Genomic DNA, 9,569 nt, shown 5'->3' with positions numbered 1-9,569 from the left:
GGTCCTTCAGTGTTGATTCTGTTCTCAGCAAGAGAAACTTGCCTAAAAAGTTATTTCAAAATTAGGTCCATAGGGAGCATCTCATTACAAAATTAATGAAGTGATTAGGGCTAGGAGGTGGTCACCAAGAAAGGGTTGAGGAGGAACCTAGATATTCAGATGTAATCCATGAAGATGGCCAGCTCTAGTTAACACTATTAGTAGTTAGAATGTTCCAGGCAAGATATATATATATATATATATACACACACACACACACACATACAGAATATGCACTCGGAATATATATATATATATATGTATTCTGAGTTATAATTGACCCTTGAACAACACGAGTTTGAACTGTGTGAGTCCACTTATATGCAGATTGTTTTCAATAAATATATGGGAAACATTTTTTGAGATTTGTGACAATTTGAAAAAACTCAGACAAACTGTAGCCTAGAACTATTGAGATGATTAAGAAAAGGGTATGTTATGAATGCATAAGATATATGTAGATATTAGTGTATTTTTATATAGGCATAAGGTGAGTGATATTTAATATAAAATTAAGAATGTATTAATTTTCTTACTGTTTTATAGCTTTGCTTTCAAGGAATTACATTACTGTACATTATATCTCTCCCTTTTATAATTGGAGAATTATGTATCAGTCTATCATCACAGGTTAAGTGTTTTTTTTAAAAAAAAGTAACAGTGTTTCCAATAGTGTATTATGGCTATGCCTGTAATACTCTATGCCATAAAAATTTTGTAATGATTCATTCGTTAGTTGTATAGGCTAGGCTTCCATGAAGCAATTGTATCAATTACACTAGGCTGCCATAAGGTAATCATATTGCTGCTTCTTTGTTTCCAATGCATGAATTTTGATACCTGTAAATAAAGATGAATTTCTTTTTCTCACTATCTTTTCATTTTTTAATGTCTAGTGTTACTAATGCATATAACATCTACAGGGTTTTGTATCATATAAGGCAATATTGATGTTGGTACTGACAGACAGATGATTCATCTTATAAATAGATGATGTAAACTTAGGATATTAATAAATACAGTACAGTACTGTAAATGTATTTTCCCTTCCTTATGATTTTCTTAATAATTTTCTTTTCTCCAGCTTACTTTGTTGTAAGAATATAGTATATAAAACACATAAGATACAAAATATATGTTAACTGACTCTTTATGTTATTGGTTAGGCTTCTGGTCAACAGTAGGCTATTAGTAGTTAAGCTTTTTTGGGGGCGTGGGTCAAAAGTTATCCATGGATTTTTGAACGAACAGGGTTTGGTGCCCCTAATCCCCACTTTGTTCAAGGGTCAACTGTGTGTGTGTGTGTGTGTGTGTGTGTGTGTGTATATATATATATAAAATTAGGAGTTTGGGATTGACATATACACACTACTATATATAAAATAGATAAACAACAAGGACCTACTGTACACAGAGGACTATATTCAGTATCTTGTAATAACCTATAATGGAAAAAAATATGTATCTATATAAAACTGAATCACTTTGCTCTATACCTGAAACTAACACAACATTGTAAATTAACTATATTTCAATTAAAATGGTTAAAATCTCTATTATGTATATTAGTTTTCTATTCTCGCCATAGCAAATTTCTACACACTTGGTGGCTTAAAACACAACCATTTATTATCCTATAGTTTGGTAGGTCAGAGGTCTGGGCATAGCGTAGCTCAACTGGCTCCTGGGCTCAGAGATTCACAAGGCAGAAATCAAGGGGTTGGCTGGGCTTTGGGGAAGACTACATTAGGTTGGCCAAAAAGTTCGTTCGTTTTTTTGGTACCATCTTACGGAAAAACCCGAAGGAACTTTTTGGCCAACACAATACTTCCAGGCTCATTCAGGTTGCTTGTGATTTTAAGACTGAGTCTGCTATTCCCTTGACACATGGCCCCCTTAATCTTCAAGCCAATAATGGCACATCAAGTCCTTATCATGCCTCGGATCTTTACGTCCCTTCCTGCTACCAGCTGGAGAAAGATCTCAGCTGTACCACAGCTGGCATACGGGGGCTGGCATCGAGTGAACAGGCAGGAAGAGTTACTGACTGGAGGAGGGAGAGGCGGTGGGAGGTGGTAGAGCTGAAGGATCGTCAGCAATAGGAGATGGAGGGCAAGCTGCAGTTTCACTCATGCCTGACATTGATGGCACAGGCTCTGGTTCCTTGCTGGAACCAGGTGCGTGTTCCCATCTTTGAAAGTTCGCAACTTGAACGTTCGTATGTAGGGGACTTACTGTATAGGGAGGCGAGGAAGGAGCGGATATTGTGGGATGCTGAGGATGCGCCATAATAGAAACACTTGACTGCTTGTACGGGTCCGAGGTGGGTGTGACCTGTGTCTCACGTTATAGCAGATCCTGAGAATACGAAAGTTGTGCCGAGCCCCCCAGCCCCCCAGTCACGGAGGATCATAGCGATGGGGCTGCGTGGTGTTTAGGTGTGTTATGGGTCTGAGGCAGCCTCGTCAGAATTCTTGGCTGTCTAGCATGGACAAGGGAACAGCCAAAGGCCTCCCAAATACCTTGGACGGTTGTGGGAGAGGCCTTGAGAGCTAGATCTGGGACCTGTGGTGGTTTGAACCATGAGGGTGCAACTGTCATCTGCCAGAAGTGTGAGCCCCTAGTTGTGCCAGTGGCAATATAGGTCATGAGGGATGATGACCAATTGTCTCCTCTTTCCTGTCTCTTGGCCCTAAGTCAGTCCTTCTTCTGTTACCCCCAGGGACCGATACCCCATCAGCAAGGAGCGAGAGAAGACCCTGGCTCCTCTAGAGCAACAGAACCAATAGGCTATTTATGTGTCTAAAGAAGGAGATTAACTATGAGGAATTGGCTCACACAGGTATGGAGACTGAATGTCCACCATCTGTAGTGGGCAAGCTAGAGACCCAGGAGAGCCGATGGTATGGTTCCTGTCTGAGTCCAAGGTCTGCCACCTGGGAGAGCTGATGGTGGAAGTTCCAGTCCAAGTCTGAGTCTGAAGGCAGACTGGTGTCCCAGCTCAAAGACAGGCAGAGAGGAAGAATTCTTTCTTATTCAGCCTTTTATTTAGTTCAGGCGTTAACAGAACAGATGAGGCCCAACCATGTTGGAGAGGACAATCTGCTTTATTCAGTCTACTGATTCAAATGTTAATCTCACCCAGAAACACCCTCCCAGACATATTCAGGATAATGTTTAACCAAATATCTGGGCATCCTGTGGCCCAGTCAAGTTGCCACATAAAAATGACCATCATACCCTGAATGGACTGAGATTATACAAACTTACAGAAAACAGGCTACTGCCTCTATATGCAGAGGGAACTCACAGTAGAAATGAAGCCGCATTTCTTGCGGATCTGAGTCAATGGCCTGGGTTGACTTACCTGCTCTTATATCTCGTCTTCACAGGGGCAACGGAGAACCATGTCCTTCTGGAATCCCTTCTGGGCTGTCATGAATGGAAGCACTTTCCACCTACTCTCCCATGATGCTGCCTCCCTCTAGATGTATTGTGGCTCTTGTAGCCATCCCTGTACCCCACAAAACACCCAGCACAGAGTCTTGCACAAAGACGGAGCTCAGGAAATGCCTTTGAATGAATGAATGATCTGAAAATCTCTTTCTTTTGGGTAAAGTCACAAAGAAATCAGAGGGTAGGGGAGGGAAGCACAGGAAGATGAATGTCTCCTGGGAAGAGTACTGGGCAGGGTATCTGGGGACCCAGGACTTATTCTGGGTTCTGCCACAAAGCACCTATATGGCCCTGGCACATTGCTTAGCCTTTCTGAGCATCGATTTCATCCACTCTATGGTTAGAATGCTAATACGTATCCTGCCTACCTCAGAAGCACCTGGAGCTTTGGAGAAGATTGAATGGAACATTTCCTATGAAAGAACACAAAATATTTTAAAAATGCTATAAAATGTGTGGTGGATTTGTTGTTGTTGTTGTTTCATAGGTGTATGTGGTGTGTCCACAGATGATAAATTCCTAGTGATCAGGAACCCTGGATCTCACATATTCCTCAGAGTTCCAGGGCCAGAGAAGAGCTTGGAAGGGGCTTGACACTTACCTGCCAACCTGAACTTGCATTGCTACGAGTGCTTGCTGAGTCTGTAAGGGACTAATGATCCTCAAACTTCAAGGGCTGTGCCTTGTCATTACGTAAGTAAGAAAACTGCATAACTGGTTTAGTGAAAGGAAGTCAACATGGAAATGACGCCCCATCTCCTCTAGGGAAGGGCTGGGTGCAGGACACATACTATGTACAAGGTCCTGTTCTGAGTGCTGGTGGGAGAAAAAAGATTCATTAAGCATCCCACCTTGGCCATTTCTTGAGCACCTGTAGCGTGCCAGGTAGGGTGTTTTTCCTGTGTTCATACAAATAGCTCTCATAACAGCTCTGTGGGGTAAGGGCTGTTATCCCTGTTTTGCAGTGGAGGAAGCTTGGAGGGCGATAGAGTTGAAGTAATGTATCCAGCAAATGCTGTGTAGCACTGGGATTCAAATCGTGTCTCAATGCAAAGCCCTTACTTTTTCCATTTTATTATATGAAGTATGAATCTGGTTTATAATTTAGAATTTTGCACAAGCCCCATTTCAAAAAAAGAAAAAGAAAAATACGGCATGTTAGTAGGTGGATTCTTTTAAATGGCACTCTTAAAAATTATCACGTTATGGGGTACCAGTTCATTTTCAGGCTCTAGTTTTTAATTTCCATAAAAATATCTTTGCATTTATAACCAGTTTGGCTTCACATGTTTTCCTCCCTCTTTAGTGAATATTGCCAGATATTTGCAACAATCTCCTAGATGTTTTGTGCTAACCAAGAACATGGTTGTTCTTATCATTTTTAAATGATTAAATTAAAATTTACCCTCAAAGGGTTAGGACTCTGAAAACATCCCATTTTGTTGGTTCCAGGCACAGGAAATAAATCTACACAGAAAGAAAGGGGTCAGATTAATATAATTGTGGTGACCCCTACATCTCTGTGGACCTAGGCGTGGGGGTTTGGGCAGCACGCAGCCTGCCTGGAAAAGGCTCCCTGCCCTTGGGTAAGAGAAAAGAAGTACAGCCTGGGGAGAGAAAATAATACAAAAAGAGGAAGGAGAAAATGAGTTGTAGGAAAAGAAGGGAGGACTGTAATTATAACTTTAAACGTTTCAAACATATTGGGAACTACACAGTATTTAAGGACGATGACCCTGAAATATAAGGTTCATGTAACGTATCACATGAATTTGTCATTCAGTATTCGAGTATTTTTTGAGTCTCTTGTCAGTGCCCAGCAGTTTTCATTCTAGTGGTAGACATGCATCATTATTTTCTCGGTCCCCAAGATTAACTGGTATTTAATTGAGTCAGCCAGTTAGTCCGCAAACATTTAAGGAGCATACGCTATGTATAAGGTACTGTGCTGGGGGCTGATGAGAGAAAAAGAAGCACTAGGAATCTCAACCCTGTCCTCTCAGAGCTACTAGTTCTGCACAGGAACTGATGAACAATAATGCAAGATAGGTACCATACCAACATAAAATATGAGTGTTACAGAGGAAAGAGAGATCATTATTTGTTGAGATGTGGCAATGCTTCCTGCAGGTGGTGATATTAAACCGATGTTTACTTAGGCGAATACTAGCAGGAGGCGACATTCTGGGTGAGGAGTATGTGGATCTCGAGAGTGGAGGCCATGTGTGAGAACCTGTGATTTGACTGGCTGGAGTAAAAGGTGATTGAGAACAGTAGTCAGAGGTGAGCAGGGGAAGGTTGGCAGGGGACAGACTGCAGAGAGCTTTTAATGCCAGGTGTAGCCGTCAGGATTTGCTTAGAGAAGCAAAATCATTACAAATATTGTGGAATAATGATTTATTACAGGAATTAGATCTTACACGTTCGTGAGAGGAGCTGGAATATTTTGGCTTTCTGTTACTGTATAACAAATCGCTCCAAAGCTTACTGGCTTAAAAAGACAACCGTGTCACCTGCTCATGATTCTACAAGCTCACTGGGGCTCAGCAGGGTGGCTTTTCGCTGGTCCCACTTGGGATCTCTCAGGTGGCTAGGTAGGAATCTCCAAGATGGCTTTACTCCTGTATCTGGTGCTTAGCAGGGATGGCTGGGGGCCTATGACCTCTCTGTCTCCACGTAGCACTTTCCATAGCATTTCTTAGGATCATCCGTAGTTTGGGTGCTTTACATAGTGGCTGGATCCTAAGAACTCTCACTCCAGTAGGATAAGCAGCAATGTTCAAATGCATATTAGGCCTCTGCTTGCATCGTGCTTGCAAGTGTCCCATTGGTCTCAAGCCTCGAGTCTGTGTAGGAGAGGACACACAAGGGCAAGGGTACTGAGAGATGTGCTTCATTGGGGCCATCAGGGTAACCACGCCAGGCAAAGGGATTAAGAACTTTTTCTGTAGGTAATAGGGAGCTATTGAAAAATTTGGAGATGAAAGTACCAGGATGAGATTATTGTTTTAGAAAGATGCATCTGGCAGTAGTGTTATAGGATGGTGTGGAGACACATGAGGCAGGAAGGCCAATTAAGAGACTATTATAAATAGTCAAGGTGAGAGGAAACGAGGGATGGAACTAGCATATATATCAGCCAACTGCTTATATGCTTTCAGACCTATGCCTTTCTCTTCCCCTGACTGCAAGGGAGCTGAGTCTTACAGCTTGTGTTTCCCAGGCTCCACATCACCTGTCAGCTGGCTTCCTGCTGGTTTGGCCAATGAGAGGCTCTGGTGGAAGAAGGAAGGGAAGGAGGAAGGAAGAGTAGTTCTCTTTCAGTCTGCTTCAGGTGGTACTTCGGGCAGCAGTGGTAACTGCTCTATGGTTTTAGCTTTGGTAATCCTGTCTTTCACTTTTGCCTCTCCACATTAAGGGTAGTAGCAATTTACCATTGTACTTATTTCTGAATTGCTTGATTATCCCTTGTTTAGCTTCTCTGTTTTTCTGTCACCTGCAGAGCTACAATTCTGTATTTAAGTCTTTCTATTTAAAATAATTAGTGTAGTTTCTATTGTCATGATTGAACCCTGGCTGATACAGTAGGCCAATAGAAGTAGAGAAAGGGTAACACATAGAACGAGGATTATATAGGACTTTGAAAATAATTTTAGAGGTGGGTATTTTAGAATCTCAGGAGGTATCCATGATGGTTTGGAGTTTTTGAATTTGGGTAACTGAGACAATGGTAGTATGAGTAAAAAGAACAATAGTGAGAGGAAGCAACCCTTGGAAAAAAGATGATGGGTTCAGTTTGGGACATACTATTTTAGGTGGTAGGTTATTTAGATGATGATGACCACCAGGCAGTTGGGGGAAAGGTCAGAGGCAGGAGTTTAGCTTTTGGTGCCATATGAGTGGAAGTGGTTGGTAAGATTTTGAAATTTTATAATATGGCCAGAAGGAGATTAGGAATGAAAACAAAAATTTAGTAATTACCTGTGTATAGGGAGAATGGGAGTAAAGAAAAGCAAAAGAAAAAGAGTTCCAGGAGATGGGGCAGAACCACAGAAGACATAATTACAAAAGCCAAGGAGAGAATTTGAGAATGAAGAGGGTGTTTTAGTTTTCTGTTGCTGCTGTAACAAATTACCACAGACTTAGTAGCTTCAACAACAGAAAATTATTATTATTTTTTTAAAAGATTTTTTGAGGGGGACCATTTTTGAAGCCTTTATTGAATTTGTTACAGTATTGCTTCTGTTTTATATTTTGGTCTTTTGGCCGTGAGGCATGTGGGATCTGAGCTCCCCGACCAGGGATGGAACCCACACCCTCTGCACTGGAAGGCGAAGTCTTAACCACTGGAGCGCCAGGGAAGTCCCAACAACAGAAAATTATTATCTTCCGTTCTGTAAGTCAAAGTCCTGGCAGGGTTCTCACCTGGCTAAAATCAAGATGTCACAGGACTGTATTCTTTTCTGGAGGTTTTAAGGAAGAATCTGTTTACTTGATCATTAGGATTGTTAGCAAAATTCACTTTCTTGTGGTTGTAGGACTGAGGTCCCATTTCCTTGTTTGCTGTTGCCTGAGCATTCTGGAGGCTGCCTTACTCCATCTTCAGCTCCTGGCTGTCTTACTCCATCTTCAGCAATGGTGGATTACGTCCATCTTATGCTTCAAATCTCTCCTATGGCTTTTTTCATCACATTTTTCTGACTGACTCTTGGCTCATGTGATTAGATTGGCCCCACATGGATAATCTATGAAACTCTCCCTATCTCAAGGTCTATAACCTTAATCACATTGCCAAGTCCCTTTTGCCATAAAATGTAGCATGTGCACAGGATCCAGGGATTAGGAGCTGGGCATTTTGGGGGGATCATTTTTCTGCCTACCACCGAGAGTAAACTGTTATTGTTATCTGATGCAATAGCCAAATAGAGTGAGGAATAAGAAAAGGACCTAAGACTTGGTGATTGGAAGTCTAAGGTGCCCTTTGGGATAATTGCTTCCATGGAGTGATGAGGGCAGAGGACAGCTTGCTGGGCTTAATGGAGGGTGAGGGTGGACAGGAGGTAGTAGCAGAGTCATGCCATACACAGAGCTCTGGGGTTATTGTTACTCGGAGGTAGCCAGAGTTCAGTACTTGTTTACAAAGTGCAGACCTCTCTCTCCCGTAGTTTGGTGACAAAGTGAAGGAAAACAGAAGCACACCTGAAGACTTCTCCCTGGAGAAATAGAAATGGAAGATGAACAGATGGGTGCCAGAGAAGGTAATTGAAGATAGCTGTTGAGGGTTTCTTTGGAGATGGAAAGGAGTAGGGCCAAGTCAAGTTGAAGGGTTGGCCTTAAAAAGGAGGAGCAGGGACTTCCCTGGTAGTCTAGTGGCTAAGACTCTGCACTGCCAATGCAGGGGGCCCAGGTTCGATCCCTGGTCAGGGAACTAGATCCCACATGCAGCAACTAAGAATTCTCACGCAGCATCGAAGATCCTGTGTGCCAAAATTAAGACCCAGCGCAGCCAAATAAATAAATAAATACTAAAAAAAGGGGGTGGGTGGGAATCTTTGTACTTAATATATGAAGGAAGAAGAGGATATATGAAAACAGTCGTTCAAAAGCAAAAAAGAAAAGAGATGGAGATGATTATGTCAGAGAGGTGGTGGTCTTTGAAAGAGGATTGTGGTTATTTGTGTATATCCATGAGGGGTGTGGAGGAGTGGGACTGGGGAGATGGGAGCTTGAACTGAAAATCTGCCAGAAGTTCTGTTGTTTTTTTTGCAATAGGCTTCCTTTTTTTTTTTTTTTTTTTCCTGTTCCTCCATCACATGTGAGGCAGGTGATAGCCAACTCAAGTCTCCCAAGTGTGCAACTGCAACAACCAGGTCAGACTGATTAAACTCTTAATTCTAATTCTAAATGTTTTAGGAAGAAACAATTTGACTAGTTTCTCTTAGTTCAGATGTGCGCTCTTAATCCAATCAGGCATGACTAAAAGGAGCCCGTAACTGGGAGCGTTTCATGGCAGTCATTTCCCAGAGGAGGTGATAAGGTAGCACCCCAGGAGCTTCAGTGCTGGTGGGATAGTT

At 42.1% G+C, this 9,569-nt stretch overlaps 1 non-coding gene across 1 annotated transcript; it reads left to right on the top strand.

Annotated features, from left to right (window-relative positions):
* Positions 1-8,850: 8,850 nt before the first annotated feature.
* Positions 8,851-8,923, top strand: TRNAG-GCC. Its single transcript has one exon. It is a non-coding gene; the product is annotated as a tRNA-Gly (tRNA).
* Positions 8,924-9,569: the final 646 nt, after the last annotated feature.

This window comes from Monodon monoceros, unplaced genomic scaffold, assembly GCF_005190385.1.
Source record: "Monodon monoceros isolate NGI ecotype Baffin Bay Population unplaced genomic scaffold, NGI_Narwhal_1 Super_Scaffold_11, whole genome shotgun sequence".
Taxonomy (NCBI): Eukaryota; Metazoa; Chordata; class Mammalia; order Artiodactyla; family Monodontidae; genus Monodon; species Monodon monoceros.
This window is presented reverse-complemented; position numbering and strand designations above follow the sequence as displayed.